We start from the raw sequence: 23,582 nt of genomic DNA on the forward strand, positions 1-23,582 counted from the left end.
ACACCAGGTTAAAGCCCAACAGATTTATTTGGCAGCACTCTACTGCGAGATCCTCTCCACTGGAGCCGACAGTTTGCGGTGTCGATGGTAGCCATGATGTGGAGATGCCGGCGTTGGACTTGGGGGGGGCGGGTGGTTACCTGGCATCTCCACATCAGAAGCGAGAGAGACAGGGAGAGCTTAAAAAAAAACAGGCAAGAGGAGAAGTTAAATGCAAAGCTCCCAGTAAAGGAAGAAGGCAAAGAAAATGGGAGGTGTGTCTAACTATTTCTTTATAGTATAGAGGAATGCCACAACATATGAAGGGCTGAGAACCAATGCTCTAGGGTTTAGAAAAATCATAGAATCCTTACACTGCAGAAAGAGGCCATTCAGCCCATTGAGTCTGCACTGACCACAATCCCACCCAGCCCTAATCCCCATAACCCCACACATTTAGCCTGCTAACCCCCATGATACTAGCATCAACTTAGCCTAGCCAATCAACCTAACCTGCACATCTTTGGAAAAATGAGAGGTGATTTTACTGAATTGTACAAAATTCTCGTGGGGATTGACAGGGTAGATGCAAAAAGGAGGTAGAACCAGGGGACACAATAAGGAATGGGTTATTTAGGACTGAGATGACTGGGAATTTCTTCACTTGGAGGGTGGTAACTCTTTGGAATTTTCTACGCTGGGTGGCTGTGGTGGTTCAGACATTGAGTATTTTCAAAGAAGGGGTGGGTAGATTTCTAGATATCAATGATATTAAGGGATACGGGGATAGTACAGGAAGATGGCATTAAGGTAGATCAGCCATGATCTGGTTAAATGGTGGAGAAGGCTAGTAGGGCTACTCCTGCTCCCATATTCATTCTGTCTTGTGCCATCAACTCTTCTGTATCTCTCCTGCCATCCACCCAGCTGCAGACATTCTCTTTTGTCCTTTCCTTCCTCACCACACCACTCACACCCTGACTTTCCCTGTACTCGCTCAAAGTCTGACTGATGAAAGATCATTGACCTAATACATGAACTCTGTTTCTCTCTCCACAGACGCTGCCTGACCTGCTGAGTTTTTCCAACACTCTCTGTTTTTATTTCAGATTTCCAGAACCTGTGGGGTTTTGAATGATTGAAATGTAACAGATGTTCTAGTTTTACCACAAAACTATTTGAAATCACATGCCTCTGTGTAAATAACCTAAAATTAACCCAGCAAAGAGAAGGTTCAATCCACAATATTCCAGCCTTTGATACTGAGTTAATCTCAGAAGATAGAAGCTTTTCACCAATTTTCTGTTCCGTGACACTCCCAATTTTTCCTGGAAACCACCTGTAACAAAACAAATAACAAAGCATTCCAGACCGCAATCCTGTACCCCAAGCTTCAGAAAACAGATTGGAATTGAGATCAGGGACAAAACTACAGATACACTTCAAGATCATTCAAGACCACTCCAAGACTGTGGGTGGCACGGTGGCACATGGTTAGCACTGCTGTTTCACAGTGCCAGGGGCCTGGGTTTGATTCTCAGCTTGGTCACTGTCTGTGAGGAGTTTGCACGTTCTCTGCGTGTCTGCGTGGGTTTCCTCTGGGTGCTCCGGTTTCCTCCCACAGTCTGCTGGTTAGATGCATTGACCCAAACAGGCACTGGAGTGTGGCAACTAGGGGAATTTCACAGTAACTTCATTGCAGTGTTAATGTAAGCCTTACCTGTGACGAATAAATAAACTTTAAAAAACTTTGACAAGCTCCAGGCTGACACTGCCCATGTAGCACTGAGGGAGTGCTGCACTGTTGGAGGTGCCAGTTTCAAACTGGGGTCCTGCCTGTCCTCTCAGGTGGATGTAACGGTCCCATGACACTGGTTTGAAGAAGAGCAGGGGAAATCTCTCCACCCGCGTTCCTGGCCAATATTCCTCCCTCATACAAAATCAGCAAGGAAACAGATCATCTAGTCATTACTCTGTAGTTTTACAATCTTCTTCCTATTATCTTGTGAATAAAGGTTAGTTGTGGTGAGTGTTGCTGACAGTGCCATATGTATAGCCATGAGATAACAATTTTCTTGAATCATTCTCTCTCCATCTCTGCACTCACTTTATTTTATTTATTTAGTTTATTTATTTGTATCACAAGTAGGCTGACATTAACACTGCAATGAAGTTACTGTGAAAATCCCCAAATCGCCACACTCTGGCACCCGTTTGGGTACACGGAGGGAGAATTTAGCACGGCCAATGCACCCTAACCAGCACGTCTTTCAGACTGTGGGAGGAAACCAGAGCAGCTGCAGGAAACCCACGCAGACACGGGGAGAAAGTGCAAACTCCACCCAGACAGTGACCCAAGCCGGGGATCGAACCCGGGTCCCTGGTGCTGTGGGGCAGCCGTGCTAACCTTCTACTCTCCGTTAGTATGCTTTTGGATGTGTCCCTGTGGTGTGTGTGCGACTATCTTTATTGCTGGTAACGAAAGAAGGGAAAACCTTACATTTATATTAAATCTTTCACATCCTGAAGACATCCCAAAGCATTTCACAGCAAACGATGGATGTCAAAGTGTCGTTGCTGCTGAAATTTAGGAAAATCAGCAGCACATTAGTACAGAGTAAGATCCCACAATGTGATAACAATCTGGTGGTCCATTGTTATTTGATGTTGTTGAGTTTATGGTATTAGCCAAGGAACAGATATTGACCCAGGCACAAAGGAGAACTCTCCTGCTCTTTTAACTAGGCAACAGTTTCTCAAACAATAAGGGCCACTAGTAAAACCAGAGATAAACAAGGTGTGGGACTAAAGTAATTTTGACAACACCTCGTGAACCCAGACCTTTACCATTTCGAAAGACAAGGCAGCAGACATCTGGGAACACCACCACCTGGAGTTCTCCTCCAAGTCACTCGCCATCCTGACTTGAAAATATATCACTATTCCTTCACTGTCGCTGGGTTAAAGTCCTGGAACTCCCTCCCTAACAGCACTGTGGGTGTACCTACACCACACGGATAGCAGCGATTGAAGAAGGCAGCTCACCCCCACCTTCTGAAGGGAAGGTGTGGGCGGGCCACAAACTCTGGTCTAACCAGTGACACCCACATCCTGAGACTTAATACATGAAATAGATATTGTTGGGAAAGCTGTTCCGGTGAACGCCCAGCTACAACTGTGACACTGAGAAGAAAATCTCCCACTTACATCTTCAACAAATGACCCCAGTGAGCCACTGCAGAAGGAATATTAATGTCCACAGTTTGTGCGCGTGAAACGCGTTCCATTTCATCCCATTGTTTCGAGCAGTAGAATCTACTTCCTCCTGGGAGATTCCTGTAATGTCTGGGAAAATGAAGAAGTTAGTTAAATATTGCGATATCTTGAGTGGAATGAGGGTTGGTTGTCTGGAAAGGCACATCACTTGTATTCTCCCACCTAGAGAAGGTTATTGGATGATCTAATTGATGCCTATTTGATGATTAAAGGATTTGACAGGGTGAATCGAGGGAAACTGTTTCCTCTGCTGGCGAGGATGGGGTGGGGCGGGGGGCGGTGGGGGGTGCCTAGAACTCACTCGTTCAAAGAGCTGCTGAGTCTGGACACCAATGCAAGAATTCCAATCTGAGATTGATAGATACTTAGGGGATTAAGGTTTATGGAACTAAGGTGGGTAGATGGGTTTAAGAAGGTGTCATTGAATTGAATGGTGGAACAGGATTGATGGGCTGAATGGCCTCTTCTTGCATCAATGTAAGTCACTGACTCGGAGAAGATTCTCTCAATTGACAGATGCTTATAGATCCCACATGCCCAGACCCTGTGGGAACGCCCTGTATCCTAGGGAGTCCAAAGGAAAGAACTTGCTTTTGAAATTAGATTGATGTTCTTGAAGCCAAAACTCCCTGTGATTTTCTCAGCGAGTGGAATTTTGGGACATTATTATCAAAGAAACCATTTTAGATAATTGGAGCTGATGGATATTTTTCCCCAGGGATGAGCATGTGAAGGAGAGACAGTAACTGTACACAGTATAACATGTTAATTATACAGCCATTCAGCCCAACTGCTCCATATTGCTGTTTATTCTTCACATGGGCCTTCTTCCACCCAACTTCATGTAATCTCAACAATGTATCTTTCTATTCCTTTCTCCCTCATCTGTCTATCCAGGTTTCTCCTCAATTTATCTCTGCTATTCACCTCAACCACTTGCTGTGGGAATGAATTCCACATTCTCCCCACTCCCTGTGGGATCGAGTCCCACATTCTCCCCACTCCCCGTGGGAGCGAGGCCCACATTCTCCCCACTCCCCGTGGGAGCGAGTCCCACATTCTCCCCTACTCCCCGTGGGAGCGAGTCCCACATTCTCCCCACTCCCCGTGGGAGCGAGTCCCACATTCTCCCCACTCCCTGTGGGAGCGAGTCCCACATTCTCCCCACTCCCCGTGGGAGCGAGTCCCACATTCTCCCCACTCCCTGTGGGAGCGAGTCCCACATTCTCCCCACTCTCTGTGGAAGCGAGTCCCACATTCTCCCCACTCTCTGTAGGAACGAGTCCCACTTTCTCTCCCCACTCTCTGCAGGAGTGAGTTCCATGTTCTGGATAAAGAAGTTTTGCCTGAATTCCCCATTGGATTTATTAGCCAGTGTCCCCTCCACGAGTAGAAAAAAATCTACATCTGCCCTATCAAACTCCTTCACAGTTTTAAAGAATTCTATCAGCTCATCTCTTGGTGTACTTTTTCCTAAAGTATGGATTCCAGCTCACTCAGTCTATAACTCCTCAGCACCAGAACAAAGAATAGAACCTTGTCTGGTTGAATATACAATTACAGGTGATGATATTGTTGGATAACTTATTTTTAACAGTTAGGGTGATAATGTGCCCCTGTGACGTTATGCTGCCAGTTATATGAGCCAGGCACTGATAGCTACCACTATCTGCGTGACTTAGGTTAAAAAACTGAAGCAGCACATTTACGACAAAGCTCCCAGCTTCACGTTGCTGTGGTTCTGTGTGATGAACTCTATAGTTGCTGTCATTTTTAGTTCCAGAGCATTGGATTTCTCCCTCCAGTCTCGTACACCAAAGTATCTGGGGCTTTTCATTCTGTAGGATGGTGTATTTTACGGTGCAATTCAGTGTCAGCTCCTTCCCTTCATCAACCTCAATCTGTGCCGCTGGGTATATGACCTGAAGAAACTGGTGGCACTCTGTGAAGAATAGGGAAAGGTGATGAGTGCCTGAGGACAGTGAAGAGTTAACATTGCGGAGTGTGTGCTCCTGATCTGGAGTCACTCTGACTGGGAGCCTCATTCAGCACTCGGCCATCAGGTGGCTGCTTTTGCATGGACTGATAGCTGAAGGCAAGACAAAAGCAAATTACTGCGGAGGCTGGAATCTGAAAACAAAAGAGAAAATGCTGGAAAATCTCAGCCAGTCTGGCGGCATCTGTATGGAGAGAAAGGAGCTGCCGTTTCGAGTCTAAATGACCCTTTGTCAAAGTTAAAAGGCAGAGAAAGTGGGAGATATTTATACTGCAGGGGGAGGGACTGAAAGATGAGTCATAGCCACAGAAACAAGGGGAAACCATAGACAGAATAGAAGATTGAATGGCCAAAGGGCAGAGAAGCTGAAATCAGAGGGTAAATGGGGATAGACGAAGATGGGGTGGGGGATAATGGGTGGGAGAGAAGTAAAATATAGAAAAAAGGGGAACAGGGAAGCAAAGGGGGAAGAAAGATAAGGAAAGGGGATAAAATAGGAGGAAAGAATTGGGGGGGGGGGAAGAAAAATGAAGAAAGAAAGTAAAGAAATAAAAGGTAGATAATAGTTAAAAATTAAATAAAATGAAAACAAAGGGGTTGAGGTGGGGGTGGAGCAAATTATCTGAAGTTATTGAATTCGATGTTGAGATTGGAAGGCTGTAAAGTGCCGAGCCGGAAGATGAGATGCTGTTTTGCGTTGAGCTTCACTGGAACATCGCGGCAGGTCAGGGACAGACATGTGGACATGGGAACAGGATGGTGTGTTAAAATTGCAGCAAACAGAAGGTCAGGGTCCTGATTTTACACAGACAGACCAAAGGTGCTCAGCAAAGTGATCACCCAGTCTACACTTGGTCTCTCCGATATAGAGGAGACCACATTGGGAGCGGTGAACGCAATCGACCAAATTGAAAGAGGCACAAGTGAAACGCTGCTTAACCTGGAATGAATGTTTTGGACCTTGGATAGTGAGCACGGGAAGAGGTAAAGGGACAGGTGTTACACCTTCTGCGATTGCATAGAAAGGTGCCATGGGGGAGGGGAGAGGTGTTGGGTAGAGTGGAGGAGTGGACTAGGTTATCCCGGAGGGAACAGTCTCTGTGGAATGCTGACAGAGGGAGTGATGTGTTTGGTGATGGCATCACACTGGAGTTGGCGAAAATTGGCAGAGGATTATGCTTTGCATGTGGAGACTGGTCAAGTGAAATGTGAGGACAAAGCTCTCAATAAAAGAACTGGTAAAGTAGAAAGCAGCAGTGAATAAATGTCATGGCCTTGGGTTACTATCTGTGTGGAGTTTGCATGTTCTCCCCGTGTCTGCGTGGGTTTCCTCTGGGTGCTCTAGTTTCCTCTCACAGTTCAAAGATGTGCGGGTTAGGTGGATTGGCCGTGCTAAATTGCCCTTGAGTGTCAGGGGGATTAGGAGGGTAAACATGTGAAGTTATGGGGATAGGACCTGGGTGGGAATGTTGCTGGTGCAAGCTCGATGGGCCAAATGGCCTCTTTCCGCACTGTTGATTCTATGATAGTCTCATTAAGGAGAAGAAAGATGTTTGTGATCTCAGGCTAACTTGGCCGCTGGTCAGTGGAGATGCCATTGGTGGACAGTCTTGTTCAGGCACTGAGCTGATGACCTCATTCATTTCTGAATTAGCAGCTGATGCCAAGGATAAGGTCCTGTTTACTGAAAGTGTCACAATTAACGCTCACTAATGACACCGAATGACATTTATACAGCACCTTGAACATTGGAAAATGTCCTGAAGGTGTTCAAAATGAATGTTATCAAACAACATTGCACGCAAAGCCAATAAGGAGATGTGAGAGGCTATCAAAAACTCAGCCAATGTGATTGGTTTTCTGGAGTGTCTTCCAGAGAGACAGAGAGGTTTAGGGAGGGAATTCCGGAGCTTAGGGCGCAGGCCACAAGGCTGTCTCCAGCGGCAGTGTAATCAGGTCTGGGATACTCCCGAACTGGAAGAACTCAGACATCTCAGAGGATTGTGGGAATGAAGGATGTGACAGAGAAAGGGAGGGAGCAAGACCATGGAGGGATCTGAAAACAAGGATGGGAATTTTAAAGTCGAGGCATTGCTTGACCCGTACTCAGTGTGGGCGAGTGGGCCCTGTTGCTGGGTGAACAGGATTGTTATGAGTTAGAGCACAAAGAGCAGAGGACCAATCGGGGGTACATTGGAACAACAAAGTTTAAAGGTCAGAGGGGCACAGAGGAAGGTCTCAGCAGCAGATGAACTGAGACAGGGATGGAGATGGAAATAGAGCAACGGCACGGATATATCCATGGAAGCTCATCTTGGGATCAAATATGACAGGATACAAGTAGTCCGACTCAGCACCTCAGATAGTTGCCACGGAGACAGATAGAGCCAATGGCTAGGAAAGAGGCTTCGTGAAATCAAAGACTCTTCCCATGATTCAATGGAAGAATATTCCGCCCATCTGGTCCTGGATAAACAGTTGGATAATATCGAGGCAGTGAGGGAGATCGGAGAGATGGTGGTGAGATAGACCACCCCTCATCAACGTTCAAGTGGAAACTGACAGTTGTACTCAAAGTTGCCCGGTCATTGTGGAACCCACTTATTCATAACTTGTCACACAGGCTGTGAAAGATCTATAATTAGAAAAGTCTTAATTTGTAACTTACAACATGATAGCGTGAGATGCAACTCAGAAAAAAACCACCTGGTCACTGTAGGGAAGATTTGAGTCCCCAAACCCTAACCAACAGACCCGTCTGTCATAGTTTCCTACGGGGAGCCTTTCCCTTTTTGGGTCAGCACCTATAATCCTGGCTGCGTTTATATTTTGCAGTTTTGGTCCTCTGTTTCTTTATGATATGAGCTTGTGGCCTGATGGTTTGACCAGAATGGGTTTCCTTTAACCTAGAATCTATGTCACAGAAACAGCTCATTCCATCTATGTGTTGCACGTCCGTGTCAATGCTCCGCGTGCGCCTCTGGCCTCCCACTCTTCAAAAACCATATCAGTACATCCTTTTATTCCTTTCTCCTCCATGTGTTTATCCAGATTCCCCCTAAATAAAGCGATCCCATTTATCACAGTCCTGTGGGAGTGAGTTCCACATTCTCACAATGCTCTGGGTGAACACCCTATCGGACTTATTAGACAATCTTCTACTTTTAGCTCCCAGGTAGGACCTCTTTCGGAAATATCTGCTCCACTTACCCCCCCATCAAACACCTCCATTAATTTTGACAGCCTTTAATACCGGTGGGTCTGAATAGATGGTGTTCTGATGGCCAGCAAAGATGTGATGGGCCAAAGGGTCTCTTTCAAAGAACAGTACAGCACAGAAAGTTATAAGCCTCTATCAGGTCACCCTTCAGCCTTCGTCTTTCCAGGGAGAACAGTCCCAGTTTAGAACCCATTTGAGGGGAGGTGGTGGCCCAGTGGTATTATTGCTAGACTATCAATCCAGAAACTCGTTGCTCTGGGGACCCGGGTTCAAATCCCACAGCGGCAGATGGTGGAATTTGAATTCAATAAAAAAAATCTGAAATTAAGAATCTACTGATGACCATGAAACCATTGTCGATTGTCGGAAAAACCCATCTGGTTCACTAATGTCCTTCGGGGAAGGAAATCTGCCGTCCTTACCTGGTCTGGCCTACATGTGACTCCAGAGCCACAGCAATGTGGTTGATTCTCAGCTGCCCTCCAAGGGCAACTAGGGATGGGCAATAAATGCTGGCCAGCCAGTGACACCCATGTCCCAGGAACGAATGAATAAAAACCTACCACAGATTGCATGGAATCAGTAATCTTCAATCCTTGGCAGCCAACCCCAGCAGTTTTTAAGGAATGGCCAGAGTTTGTCTCTCAAAAGGTTGAGTTTTTATTTATTATCCTTAATTTAACTTGGAAGAAGCAGGATGGCCACCCCCTACTCCACAGTAAATCAGGAGGAGGCAATACTTCCCTCCCCCACTCCCAAATAGTCCATAACCTCCGGGGATTAATAGCTTGGGCTGGGGTTCAGTTGAGATCTCTGCGTTCCACTAATTCTGGCCACTTTCTGCATCCCTGATTTTAATTGCTCTACAATTGGCAGATGTGCCTTCAACTGTCTGGGCTCATAGAATCCCCACAGTGCAGAGGTCATTCGGCCAATGGAATCTGCACCAACAACAATCACACCCAGGTCATATCCCCATAATCCCACATATTTACCCTGCTAATCCCTTTAACCTATGCACCCTGGGACACTAAGGGGCAATTTAGCATGGCCAACGCATCTAATTCATGCTTCTTTGGATTGTGGGTCTTAAGCTCTGGAATTCCCTCCCTAAACCTCTCTGCCTCTTGCTGCTTAAGATCCAGACCATGCTTGGTTATCTAATTGAGTATCTTCCCATGTGGCTCAGTGATAAACTCTGTCTCATAAACCCGTCGTGAATATTTAACCAGTTTAATAAATTCAAACTGTTCTCGTTCAGTCATTAGGGTTAAGGTGCCCTCCTGACTGTTTTTATTACAACGATGGCTAAATTTCGTAAGTACTTCAGTGGCTGTAAATCACTTTGAGATGTCTGGTGGTCAGTCTGAAAGACACGCTGGTTAGGGTGCATTGGTCATGCTAAATTCTCCCTCAGTGTGCCCAAACAGAGGCCGGAGTGTGGTGACTAGGGGATTTTTACAGTAACCTCACTGCAGTGTTATAGTAAACCTACTAATGGCACTAATAAAAAGGTGTAAATTTAAACACACAAAGTGCAAAATACAAGTCAGCCTTTCTTTTTGTAGAAGGATCATTTAGATCCAAAGTGTTAACTCTCTGTTTTTCTCTTTACAGATGCTGCCAGACCCGTTGTGTTTAACCCACATTTTCTGTTTTTCAGTCTTTCTTTCGCTCTTTTACTTCTCTCTCTCTTTCTTCCTTTTCTTTTTCTCACTTTTCTCCCATTTTAACTGCCAATAAAGCAAATAGACCTCAATGCGTGTTGAGTGAGAGATGCTAGCCCCAGTCCTGCAGTTGCACTGGGCTGTAAATGTGCGGGAAGCTGTTGGAACACAAGGTATTTTTGTTAAACAACAACTCTTTTCTTAACTCTTCTTGTCTGCAAATCTGGGGGGAGATGGGGGCTGTGGTTCAATTTCAAATGTAACTTTAAGCCTTGGGCTGAGCTTCTGAATAACTTGTGAGTGTCTGAAGCTGTTAGCAGCTAGAATATTTTCGGCAGCTGTTTTGTAGCAGTGCAACAGGCCTGTCTAATCTGACAGTAAGAAGTCTCACAACACCAGGTTAAAGTCCAACAAGTTTTTTGGTAGCAAACGCCACTAGCTTTCAGAGCGCTGCCCCTTTGTCTGGTAGGTGGGAGTTCCATTCATATTATCTATACTTTTAAGACTTGATTATCTGCAAAGATTTGCATTCCAATCATTATCTTGTAAATTGAGTTTGTGTCTTTATATGCCCTGTTTGTGAATAGAACTCCCACTCACCTGATGAAGGGGCAGCAAGTGCTCTGAAAGCTAGTGGCATTTGCTACCAAATAAACCTGTTGGACTTCAACCTGGTGTTGTGAGATTTCTTACTGTGTTTACCCCAGTCCAACACCGACATCTCCACATCATAATCTGAGAGTGACAGAGGTGGTGAGGTAAGGGACGGACCATGCAGTCAGGGTCAAATAGAATCCTGGACAAAGCACTAAACTGTGGCACATAGTACACTTGGTAAAACAAACCACTCTGCATAAATATCACTGCTTAAGCCTTCATATTGTCTTTATGTATCTCTGCTTTCTAATTTTTAACATTTCCATAATCTATCTGCAAATATTAAAAGGCTATACATCACATTTTCTTACATAGGAACAGGAAGAGATTGTTTAACTTTGAGTCTAATCCCGTCATTCATTGAGTTCAAAGTGGATCTGCATCCACCTCCTGTCTTCCCCTCATATCCCTTAATACTTTTGGAAAACAAAATTCTATCAACCTCAGAATTACATTTAACAATTGATCCACCATTAATTGTCATTTATAAAAGGGAGTTCCAAAATTCTCCCTCCCTCCCTGTTTTCCCTGTTCCAACTCCTGAAGGTCTGGCTCTAATTTTTTGGCTATTCCCCTTGATCCTTGATTCCCGACCAATGGAAATAGCTTCTCTTTATTGACCCAGACTGGCGGTCCGATATGACCCCTGCCCTTTCCCTGTAACCCCCATGTTAATTGTGTACCCCGCTGATCCTCCTAACCTACACATCGTGGGACTCCAAAGTAAAGTTTATTTATTAGCGTTGTAACTGGGCTCACATGAACACTGCAATGAAATTGCTGTGAAATTCCCCTAACTGCCACACTCCTGTTTGGGTTCACCGAGGGAGAATTCAGCACAGCCAATGCACCCTAACCAGCACATCTTTCAGTCTGTGGGAGGAAACCAGAGCACCCAGGGGAAAGCCACACAGACGTGAGGAGATAGTGAACCAGACTGGGAATTGAACCTGGCTCCTTGGCACTTTGAGGCAGCAGTGTTAATAATCGCTGCCAAAACCAAACATTGGTGATTTCAGAGCTGCAGCCTATCCTATCTCTAAACTCTTTAACAGTTACTTCAACAAAAATAGACTTCATTCACTGAAATGTGAACAATAAGTTAATAATGTCTGTGAGGCCGGCTGTGCTGTGAGGTTTACTGTGTGAGTAAAGGATGTCTTTAACGTTTACTGGTTAACTCCTGCCTCACTCCCAGTGACCTGGAAGAAAAGCAATGATTGGAAAGTGAAGGAACTGAGCCGACAACATCAAAGAAGAATTAGCAAAAGATTCAGAAAGAGAAAGCAGACAACACACTCATGCATCTGATTGCCATTATTGCAGGGTTACTTCGAAATATATCAAATCCCTACAGTGCAGAAGGAGGCCATTCAGCCCATCGAGTCTGCTCGACGACAATCCTACCCAGGCCCTATTCCTGGAACCCCACAGATTTATCCTGCGAATCCCCTGACACTAGGGGCAATTTAGCATGGCCAATCAACTTAACCCACACGTTTTTGCTCCAGAGCACCCGGAGACACAGGGAGAACATGCAAACTCCACACAGTCACCCGAGGCCGGAATTGAACCTGGGATCCTGGTGCTGTAGGACAGCAGGGCTAACCGCTGTGCCACCGTGCTACCCACCTTTTGGTCTGATCTTAGGGTCAAGTCAAACATCAAGGTCGAGAGCACAAAATCAAGGCAGATACTTCCAACATAGTACTGAGGGAGTGCCGCACTGTCAGAGGGTCAGTGCTGAGGGAGTGCCGCACTGTCAGAGGGTCAGTGCTGAGGGAGTGCCGCACTGTCAGAGGGTCAGTGCTGAGGGAGTGCCGCACTGTCAGAGGGTCAGTGCTGAGGGAGTGCCGCACTGTCAGAGGGTCAGTGCTGAGGGAGTGCCGCACTGTCAGAGGGTCAGTGCTGAGGGAGTGCCGCACTGTCAGAGGGTCAGTGCTGAGGGAGTGCCGCACTGTCAGAGGGTCAGTGCTGAGGGAGTGCCGCACTGTCAGAGGGTCAGTGCTGAGGGAGTGCCGCACTGTCAGAGGGTCAGTGCTGAGGGAGTGCCGCACTGTCATAGGGTCAGTGCTGAAGGAGTGCCGCACTGTCAGAGGGTCAGTGCTGAGGGAGTGCCGCACTGTCGGAGGGTCAGTGCTGAGGGAGCGCCGCACTGTCGGAGGGTCAGTACTGAGGGAGCGCCGCACTGTCGGAGGGTCAGTGCTGAGGGAGCGCCGCACTGTCAGAGGGTCAGTGCTGAGGGAGCGCCGCAATGTCAGAGGGTCAGTACTGAGGGAGCGCCGCACTGTCGGAGGGTCAGTACTGAGGGAGCGCCGCACTGTCGGAGGGTCGGTGCTGAGGGAGCGCCGCACTGTCGGAGGGTCGGTGCTGAGGGAGCGCCGCACTGTCGGAGGGTCGGTACTGAGGGAGCGCCGCACTGTCAGAGGGTCGGTGCTGAGGGAGCGCCGCACTGTCAGAGGGTCGGTGCTGAGGGAGCGCCGCACTGTCAGAGGGTCGGTGCTGAGGGAGCGCCGCACTGTCAGAGGGTCGGTGCTGAGGGAGCGCCGCACTGTCAGAGGGTCGGTGCTGAGGGAGCGCCGCACTGTCAGAGGGTCGGTGCCGAGGGAGCGCCGCACTGTCAGAGGGTCGGTGCCGAGGGAGCGCCGCACTGTCAGAGGGTCGGTGCCGAGGGAGCGCCGCACTGTCAGAGGGTCGGTGCCGAGGGAGCGCCGCACTGTCAGAGGGTCGGTGCCGAGGGAGCGCCGCACTGTCAGAGGGTCGGTGCCGAGGGAGCGCCGCACTGTCAGAGGGTCGGTGCCGAGGGAGCGCCGCACTGTCAGAGGGTCGGCGCCGAGGGAGCGCCGCACTGTCAGAGGGTCGGCGCCGAGGGAGCGCCGCACTGTCAGAGGGTCGGCGCCGAGGGAGCGCCGCACTGTCAGAGGGTCAGCGCCGAGGGAGCGCCGCACTGTCAGAGGGTCAGCGCCGAGGGAGCGCCGCACTGTCAGAGGGTCGGCGCCGAGGGAGCGCCGCACTGTCAGAGGGTCGGCGCCGAGGGAGCGCCGCACTGTCAGCGGGTCGGCGCCGAGGGAGCGCCGCACTGTCAGAGGGTCGGCGCCGAGGGAGCGCCGCACTGTCAGAGGGTCGGCGCCGAGGGAGCGCCGCACTGTCAGAGGGTCAGCGCCGAGGGAGCGCCGCACTGTCAGAGGGTCAGCGCCGAGGGAGCGCCGCACTGTCAGAGGGTCAGCGCCGAGGGAGCGCCGCACTGTCAGCGGGTCAGCGCCGAGGGAGCGCCGCACTGTCAGAGGGTCAGCGCCGAGGGAGTGCTGCACTGTCAGAGGTTGCCAGATTATGGTTGATCCTTTGCACCTAGGCCTTGTGAACTCTCTGAGGGTTATGTAAAAGATCAGTGGCAACGTTCATATCATTTCATAATATTTGCAGCACTGGAACATGCTGGGTCAGACACATAGTTTCTTCTGTACAAGCCTCCTCCAACTCTTCCTAATTCACCTTGTCCTTTATTCCTTTCCTCCTCATGTGGTTATCAAGCTTCCTCTTCAAGATGATGATACTACTCACTTCAACCACTCCCTGCGTGAATTCCACATTCTCCCCACTTTCTGGGTAAGATCCATGAATTCCCCATTGGGTTTATTTGTGACTATTTTACAATTAAAACTCTAGTTCTGCTTTGCCACATAAATATTTTATCCACATCTACCTTATCAACCTCTTCAGAGATCTTTATTTCGATCAGACCACCCCTCTGCCTGAAGAAGAGAAAAGCTTTGCCCAGTATTCATGTCTCAATGAACATCACCAGGTCTGTATATTATCCGATTATCACTGCGATGATGGTGTGGCCAGCTTTCTGTGCATCTTGAATATCTTTATCAGATTCCCCCTCAAGAGCAAAGAGAGCTCGCACTCTTTCAGGATAGTGCAATCTCTCAATTCTGATTTCATTCCTCTAAATCCCAAATGCCTTCAAATCCTTCTAAAATCCTTGATGTGGAAGCAGAACTTTCACTGAAATCCGATGTGAACATGTACCAACCGACTCAAGAACAGCTTCTTCCCTGATGCCATCAGACTTTTGAATGGACCTACCTCGCATTAAATTGATCTTTCTCTTCACATTGTAACACTACATTCTGCACTCTCTCCTTTCCTTCTCCCCTATGTACTCTATGTATGGCACGTTTTGTCTGTACAGTGGGCAAGGAACAATACTTTTCACTGTGTCCTAGTGCATGTGAAAATAATAAGTCAAATCAAATGAGATCAGATCATTTGCTCTTTCTAATACTCATGTCTGACAGTAACAAAAATCCGGTGGAGATGTTCAGTGAGAATGATACAAACTTTGACGGCAGCAACAGTTAATAAGCATTGACTATTTCATCTCACTGAAGGACAGCAGAAGGTTGAAGCATTGTAACCCGCAGTGACCACGTGTAATATCAAAATTATTTAACATCAAATCAATGCAAAACTTTTAGTATGTCTGCAGAACAGTAATCCTTTTTGTGCTCAGTTCCTACCTTGAACTTGCAAAGTCCACAACGATAACCACACGACATAAACACATCTGAAATTTCCACTTGCAAACATCATTAATTACCCCGATTAACCCAGAGGGGAAAGAAATTTACAATGAATGTTTCTCTTCTATTGATCGGAGGTAATAGACAACAAAACTGACCAGACTTTGTATCTGTTCAAGTTATAAAGGGTGTTACCTCAGAATGAACATTAATAGCGTGTTGTCTTTGTTGAATAATCTCAGGGTATATTTAGCATCTGAAGGCTGACGTTTCCTTGCACACCACCCCTGTAAAGAAATAGTTTCCATTCACCTCAATTACATGCTGTGAGAGACCCCAGGCCTACTGTTTCCTGTCTGTTAACCACTGCCATGGACCAGCAGAACATCCGTCACTGACACATCATGGTTTGCAATATTGGTTCGTGGGCCACGGGCAGCATTTATTCCCCATCCCTAGTTGCTCTTGACAAGGGAGTGCCTTCCTAGGCCATTTCAGAGGGCAGTTGAGAGTCAACCACATTGCTGTGGCTCTGGTGTCACATGTGGGCCAGACCAGGTAAGGACGGCAGATTTCCTTCCCTAAAGGACATTAGTGAACCAGATGGATTTTTTCGACAATTGACAATGGTTTTGTGGACATTGATAGAGTCTTAATTCCAGAGATTTTTTCACTGAATTCAAATTTCACCATCTGCCGTGGCGGGATTCGAACCGGGGTCCCCAGAACATCAGCTGAGTTTCTGGATTAATAGCTGAGCGACAATACAAGTGTGCTATTACCTCCACTGCATGGAAAAGCTGGGTGCAGTGTGACTTTGCAATGGCCTTTTGGTAGTTCTAAATAGCAACTGCAATAAAAGTGATAGGGTCAGAGTGTTGTATCACCCTGGAGAATAGAATCGCACAGTTCAGAGGGCATTATGACCATTTGGCCCATTGTGTCTATTCTGGCCCTTTGAAAGAACTATCTAATCAATGCCCTCCCCTGCCCTGTCCCAGAACCCAGTACGTTGTTCCTTTCTGTCATGCATTTCACTAAGAAAAACTCAAAATGTGAATTCACTGTAAGCAGCTCGTGAACTAACTTTATTTACACTCCCCACAGAGAGGGCAGTGTAACCCTCTTATAATACACTACACTCCCTCCCCATTTAAAACTTGTATATTAGAATGTGAAATGGGGCACATTCCCAGAATATAATTTGACTAAACCACCTTTAGCCATACCCGAACCGTAACAAGTTAGGGCCACGTATATTTTACTATTGTAATCCCAACCAGAACATAAGGACAGCATGGTGTACAAATCTACCATTGTATTGTCTATATTACAGCAATGACTACACTTCACAAAAACTTCACTGGCTGCATCCGTTGCACTTTGGGACATCCAGTGGTTGAGAAAACAAACCTTTCTTTCTGCCTTCTTCCAGGCATGGATTTTACGATTAGACACTGTTGCCAGATGAAATAGTTTCGCTCCACTGATTTTTTAAATTATTTTAAACACCTTAATTAAATCACTCCTCAACCTTCTAAATGCAAAGGAATACACATCTATTTTATCTAAACTAAAATCTTTTAGCCGAGTGTCATCCTGTGAATCTACTCTCCACAGCCGTCAAGTTCAGTATACCCTTCCTGAAAGCAGGAGCCTGGGATTGAAAACAATGATCTAAGTGGGATCCAACCAAGGCTGTGTGTAACTGAAACCAAACTTCCTCATATGAAGCAGTGAGCTTTGTGTAAGTGATGGACTCCGAGGAAGAGAGCTTATGTCTGAGGAATGTTGCGGAAATGGGAAAGCATCAGATCCCTGAGGGTCTTGGCCACAAGTCCAGATTTACTAGAATGGTTACAGGGATGAGGGACTTCAGATACTTGGGTGGATCGGAGGTATTGGAAATGTTCTCCTGATAGAAGAGAAGGTTGAAAGACAATTTTATAGAGGTGTTCAAAATCAGGGAGGGTTTGGACCGTAGGTAAGGAGGAACTGTACCCACTGACAGAGAGTTGCAATCCAGAGGGCACAGGTTTAAAGAGATTGGCCGTAGAACTACAGACAACAAGGGGAAAATCTTTATGTGTAACAAATGGTTAGTATTTGAAATGCAATACCTGAGACTGTGGTGCAAGTAGACTTAATCAAAACTTTCAAAACAGAATTGGGCAATTATCCGAAGAGAAAAGATTGCAGGCTATGGGGGTGTAAGGTTCTAACTATGTTAGGGGTGTAATGTCCTAATTATGTTAAGGGTTGTGAATTTCAACAAAAAGGCAAGTACATGATTTGCATACGTGAATTTAAAGAACAGCAAGCTTTATTTAAAAGAGATGTTCTCTGCTCAGAGTACAAACTGAAAGTAAAACAGCAGTCTGTGCAAACACCCTACTGACATCAGCACCAAATCATTTGATCAGCTCTTAAAGCAACCTGCAACCCTTTTAAATATATAACATCCCTCCCCCTTTACTTCATCTATCCTGAGCTCTGGAATTACCTCCACAAATGTCTCCATCTCTCCCTGCTTGTTAAATATTGGCTCTTTGACCAAGGTTTCAGTCACCTGTTCTTCCCTGGCTCAGTATCAAATTTGGTTTGTTTAGTGTCACACCTTGTGGAGCTTCACTTCATCATTAACAAACTGCGAGTTATTTGTGTTGTTTCCTGCCTCATGGACCTACACTGGTGCATAGGGGCACAGAGTACAAGATCAAGGAGGTTACATTGAACTTATATAAGACACTAGTTAGACCTCAGAAATATAGAACCATAGAAAATTTACAGCTCAGAAACAGGCCTTTTGGCCCTTCTTGTCTGTGCTGAACCATTTTTTGCCTAGTCCCACTGACCTGCACTTGGACAATATCCCTCCACACCCCTCTCATCCATGTACCTCAGCTGGAGTATTGTGAATAGGCCTGGACACCACACTATAGGAAGGATGTGAAGACATTGCAGAGAGTGCAGAAGCAGTTTACAAGAATGGTTCCAGGGATCAGAAAGTTCAGTTATAAGGAATATGAAATACATCACTGTTGTCTCCTTTACACTCTTGGGAGTGGCCTAAATTCCACGGCAACAATTGCATGTAGATTTTGCTTGTCTGTTTGAGATTTATGATCTTAGTCATAAGTAATGCCCACTCAAAGTGGCCCAAAATTGTCATCAAACAATCTGCTGCATCTGAACAAATCATTGAAATATTTGTTGAAATTTTTTGCAATATTTGGTAAACCTGAACGGATGTTTAGTGATAATGGTTCACTGGTTACAAGGGTTTGAGGATTCTCTCAAAGTAAATTAAATTCAGTATTCAAAATCCACAATTTATCGTCCAATAACCATCAACCAATGGATTAGCTGAAAGTTTTGTTCAATCCTTAATACATTCTTACAAACTTCAAAAGAGCGAGGTTCATTGTCATGACGTGTGAATAGTTTTAGGAACACGACTCCTCTGACTAGTCACCCATATTCCTACTCTCAAAGAGAATGATGAGGATAACATTTGATTTGTTATTACCTCCAGAAGCTTCAGAGATAGCAGAGCGCCAACAACAATCTCAAGCTGTTGGACGAGAAGAACCCTCATTTCGAGACGAGATCGAGTATTAGCGTGTAATTAAGCCACAAGTGAGAAATGGGAACCAGCTGTAATTTTAGCAAAAACAGGTCCAATTTCTTACATGGTTCATACTGAAGATGAACTAGTTTGGTGATGCCATGCTGACCAATTGTCATCTCAAAATGATTTTTTAGAATCATCTCCAGGAGTACGAGCTTGTATGGTCTCTAGTGTTGTGAATACTACTACGGAATACTTACTTGAATCTGAGTTGCCTGGTGATTGAGTGTATGGTACAATACCACATAAGAATGATGCAGAATTAGTTCCAAGAGAAAAAGTGTCTACTGAAGTTCCAAATTATACTTCCGGGGTTAAGGACAGCCAAATTCCAGAGTGGCAACCTGGAAGAGGATTGGACATCCTCCTGACTGACTTTCTTATTGACTGTGTATAATGATTGATGATGCAGAGTGATTTATTGAGAGCGTAATCAATCCTATTTATAATATCATAGGAATTTGCTGAAGGCATGGTGGCCAACGGCGGAACAATGGAAATCAGGGATTGTCTGGATTGGGGAATTGGGAAACTGGGATTCCAGCAGCCAGACTTTGAATGAATAGAATGTAAAGATTTTCTCAGTGCAATGCATGACAGAAAGTAACAACGTACTGGGCTCTGGGACAGGGCAGGGGAGGACATTGATTACATAGTTCTTTCAAAGGGCTAACACTCGATCTCCTTTTGAAATGAGGGTTGTTTTGTCCTCACTTCTCACCCAACAGCTTGAAATTGTTGTTGGTGTTCTGCTGTGACAATTGTTTATGATGCAAAGTTAAAAGTGTAAAAGAAAGAAAATGTGTGGCATTTAAATTGAAGTATTTGATGAGCTATTTGTTAAAGAAAACACATGTACCAGGATTAGTTTGTTGCATTTCAGTTTCTAGAACCGTGGAAACGATACAGAGCAGAAGGGGGCCATTTGGCCCATTTTGTCCTTGTTGATGCAAAGCCAACTTTCTAACCCCATCTTCCTACACATGGCCTTTGCCCCTGTAGTGTATAGCACTTACAGTGCAGATCCAGAGTTTAAAGTTTATTTATTAGTGTCAAATGTAGGCTTACATTAACACTGCAATGGAATTACTGTGAAAATCCCCTAGTCACCTGTTCAGATACACTGAGGAAGAATTTAGCACGGCCAATGCACCTAACCAGCTCATCTTTCAGACTGTGAGAGGAAGCCAGAGCACCCAGAGGAAATTCATGCAAACACAGAGAGAATGTGCAGACTCCACACAGACAGTGACCTAAGATCGGAGTTGAATACAGGTCTCTGGTGCTGTGAGGCAGCAGTGCTAACCACTGTGCCACCGTGGTGTACTTTTTAAATGATTTTAGGGCCTCTCCCTTCATTGTAAAGAATCTCAGATAAGTTTTCGGTTTAGATCCTGCACGATATTTAGCATCTCCCATCTAACCCATTGCACATTTTTTGCAAATCAAGGCACCTTATCTGATTTATAATGCTCATTCTCTGGCAATAAATGATTACCAGCAACAATACTTGGAAACAAAACTGGACTTTATTCAAACTGGAGAGATTATGTTATGATTAAAGAGATTGTGGAGTAACCTTTCTCTTGTGACTGGGAGTCTCTCACATATCCCATCTCACCTGTGGTACAGTTTATAACTTTACCTTCAATGTTACTGCTGTCATGTGGCAGCGAGAACTCTGGACTCTCTCAAGATTGACTTCCTGAAAATTATTCGACCCAGACGATGGGCTTTAAGGGTGATCTGTTGTTCAGACAGGATGATTTAACAGCACCAGTAGTAGAGAGGAGGTTTGCTTTAAATGTGCAAAAAGAAACCAACTTGGAAAAGAGAGATGTTTCTCAATGAAAGATGAAATATTTGGCAGGCATTGGAGGAATGCTATATCTCCTAACTCAGATAAAGGAAGGCAGCACAAACTTATACTGAGAGATAAAAGAATCGTAGAATCCTACAGTGCAGAAGGAGGCCATTTAGCCCATTAAATCTGCATCAACCACATCCCAACCAGGCCCTATCCCCATAACCCCAGGCAATTTCCCTGCTAGTCCTCCTGAAACTAAGTAGCAATTTAACAGGCCAATCCACCTACCCCGCACATCTTTGGGGTGTGGGAGGAAACCAGAGCACCCAGAGGAAATCCACGCAGACACGGGGAGAATGTGCAAAGTTTATAGAGACAGTGACCCAAGCTGGGAATTGAACCCGGATCCCTAGTGCTGTGAGGCAGCAGTGCTGACAATGGTGCTAGGATTTTAAAAAATCACTGTATAGAATTGATTCATCAACTAGTGTAAACATGGCACACCTTGTGGGACAAGGTTAGATTCATTGTCGCTGCATCAACGTCCAGGAATCCCTCCATAACAGCACTCTTGGTACACCTACACTACATGGATTGCAGTGGGTTCAAGAACACAGCTCACCACCACCTTCTCAAAAGACAATTATGGATGGGTTATAGACACTGACCTCGCCAGCAATGTCACATCCCATGAATGATCGAAAAATGGGTTTACCCAATTCTCAGAGAATGGTGTTTGGGAAACGGACTTATGCATATTCTTGGTATGAAGATAAGGGTCTTTTGCATTACTGCATCCATTCAACAGTGCAAAACTCCTTCAGTACTGATCCTCTGACAGTGCGGCACTCCCTCAGAACTGACCCTCTGACAACGCAACACTCCTTCGTGCTGACCCTCTGACAGTGGGGCACTTCCTCTTCATATAGTTCCTCGATCAATTAACTAAAAGTGCTTTTGTAAACAAGGGGGTTCCTTGATGGAACCAGCAGAGAAGTTTGTTAACTATATTAGAGTCATAAACCATTCATGTGGGTCCTCTAGTTGAAGAGGGTTTTGAAGGTAAAGAAAGTGAGTTTACACTTCTGTTTGGAACATCTGAAGTATGCCACATTGTCATGGAGTTGGGCTTAGGGAATGTTCCTTTGTTTATTTATGTGTATGGTTGCTCACAGAAGGACACAGTCAGCAGTTCAGTTTTGGAAAAGATTGGGACAGATGCAACCTATTGAGGGAGTAAAAGAGATAAATGCTATCCAGGCCTGACCTTAAGCAAAGAGAATACTTACTTTTTTATTCACTCTGTGCAATGTGGGTGGGAGCTTATGCTCAGATTGGGGAAAGAGAGGAAAGAGACTGGAAGATTCGCCTTGGAGGTGGAGGAAGAAATTTACAGTAAGCCTCATCGTAAACAAGCTTGGAGAAGGAAAAGAGATAAAGGGGGTCCTCCAGGAGCTGGAAAGCCATGGGACCAAGAGCTTTACAGAAACATAGACGCCATTAAGGACCAGAGGTGTTCCTGGTTTTTAAATCACCAAGCATGAATGCAACAAGGACAAAGCTCCAGCTGGGAAGACCACAGTTATGCGATTTTGAAGAAAGAGCTGAGTATTTCTTAGTCAAAAGCTAACGGAAGAGTCACCATGAAATCTCATATCTTGGAGAATCACTAAACACTAAGGAGAAATGAAAGTGAATTCTGCAGAGCTGTGGCATCCATGGTTTGAATTCCAGAGAAGAAATGAAAGAATCTCCTATACCTAGTAACGTATACTGAAACTTTTGGATGGAATTAAGCAGTAAAGGGGGGGGGTCAAAAGCAGAAAATGCTGGACTAACTCAGTGGGTCTGTCAACATCTGTGGAGAGAGAATAGAGCCAATATTTCGAGTCTGGGTAACCCTTCATCAGAGTGTGAAGGGTCATCCAGACTTGACACATTGGCTCTATTCTCTCTCTATAGATACTGACAGATCTGCTGAGTTTCCATGACATTTTTTGTTTTTATTTCAGATTCTAGCATCCACAGTATTTTGCCTTTAAATAAAAAGGGAAACTGTAGGTCTAAAATTATTATGTTGTTAGTAGTTGGTGAGGGAGCTAAAGAGATAAATGCTATCCAGGCCTGAGCTTAAGCAAAGAGAAGACTTACTTTATTATTCACTCTGTGCAATGTAGGTGGGAGCTTATGCTCAGATTGGTGAAAGAGAGGAAAGAGGCTGGAAGATTTGCCCAGCTTGGAGGTGGAGAAAAATTCTTTCATTTCTTCTCTTTTGGTAGTAGCTAGCACTGCTTTGCTTTTTTTTTGTAAGTACAATAAAGTTCATTTTAGTTAAAAAAAATGAAGTTTTGTGTCATGTTCTTACAGTGAATCACTGGGTGTTTAAATTTCTCTTTTAATGCCAATATTATCTATGGAGATCATGATACGGAGATGCTGGTGTTGGACTGGGGTGGGCACAGTAAGAAGTCTCACAATGCCAGGTTAAAGTCCAACAGGCTTATTTGAAATCACATGCTTTCGGAGCACTGCTCCTTCATCAGTTGACTCATCTGATCAATTCTTACTATGGAGATCAGAGCAGCACCCAGATAGGTTTAGAATGAGGTGGAAGAGCAAATCAATGCCAGCCGAGAGCGTTGCAGGAAGAAGTTTCATGATTACACCAGGGCCATTTGGCCCATCGAGTCTGCACCGACAATAATCTCACCCCAGGCCTGATCCCCCCAATCCCACACATTTACCCCAATAATCCCTCTAACATACACATCTGGGACACTATGGGGCAATTTGGCATGGCCAATCAACCTAACCTGCACA

This window comes from Carcharhinus amblyrhynchos, chromosome 10 (assembly GCF_965287045.1).
Source record: "Carcharhinus amblyrhynchos chromosome 10, sCarAmb.v2.hapA, whole genome shotgun sequence".
Lineage (NCBI taxonomy): Eukaryota > Metazoa > Chordata > Chondrichthyes > Carcharhiniformes > Carcharhinidae > Carcharhinus > Carcharhinus amblyrhynchos.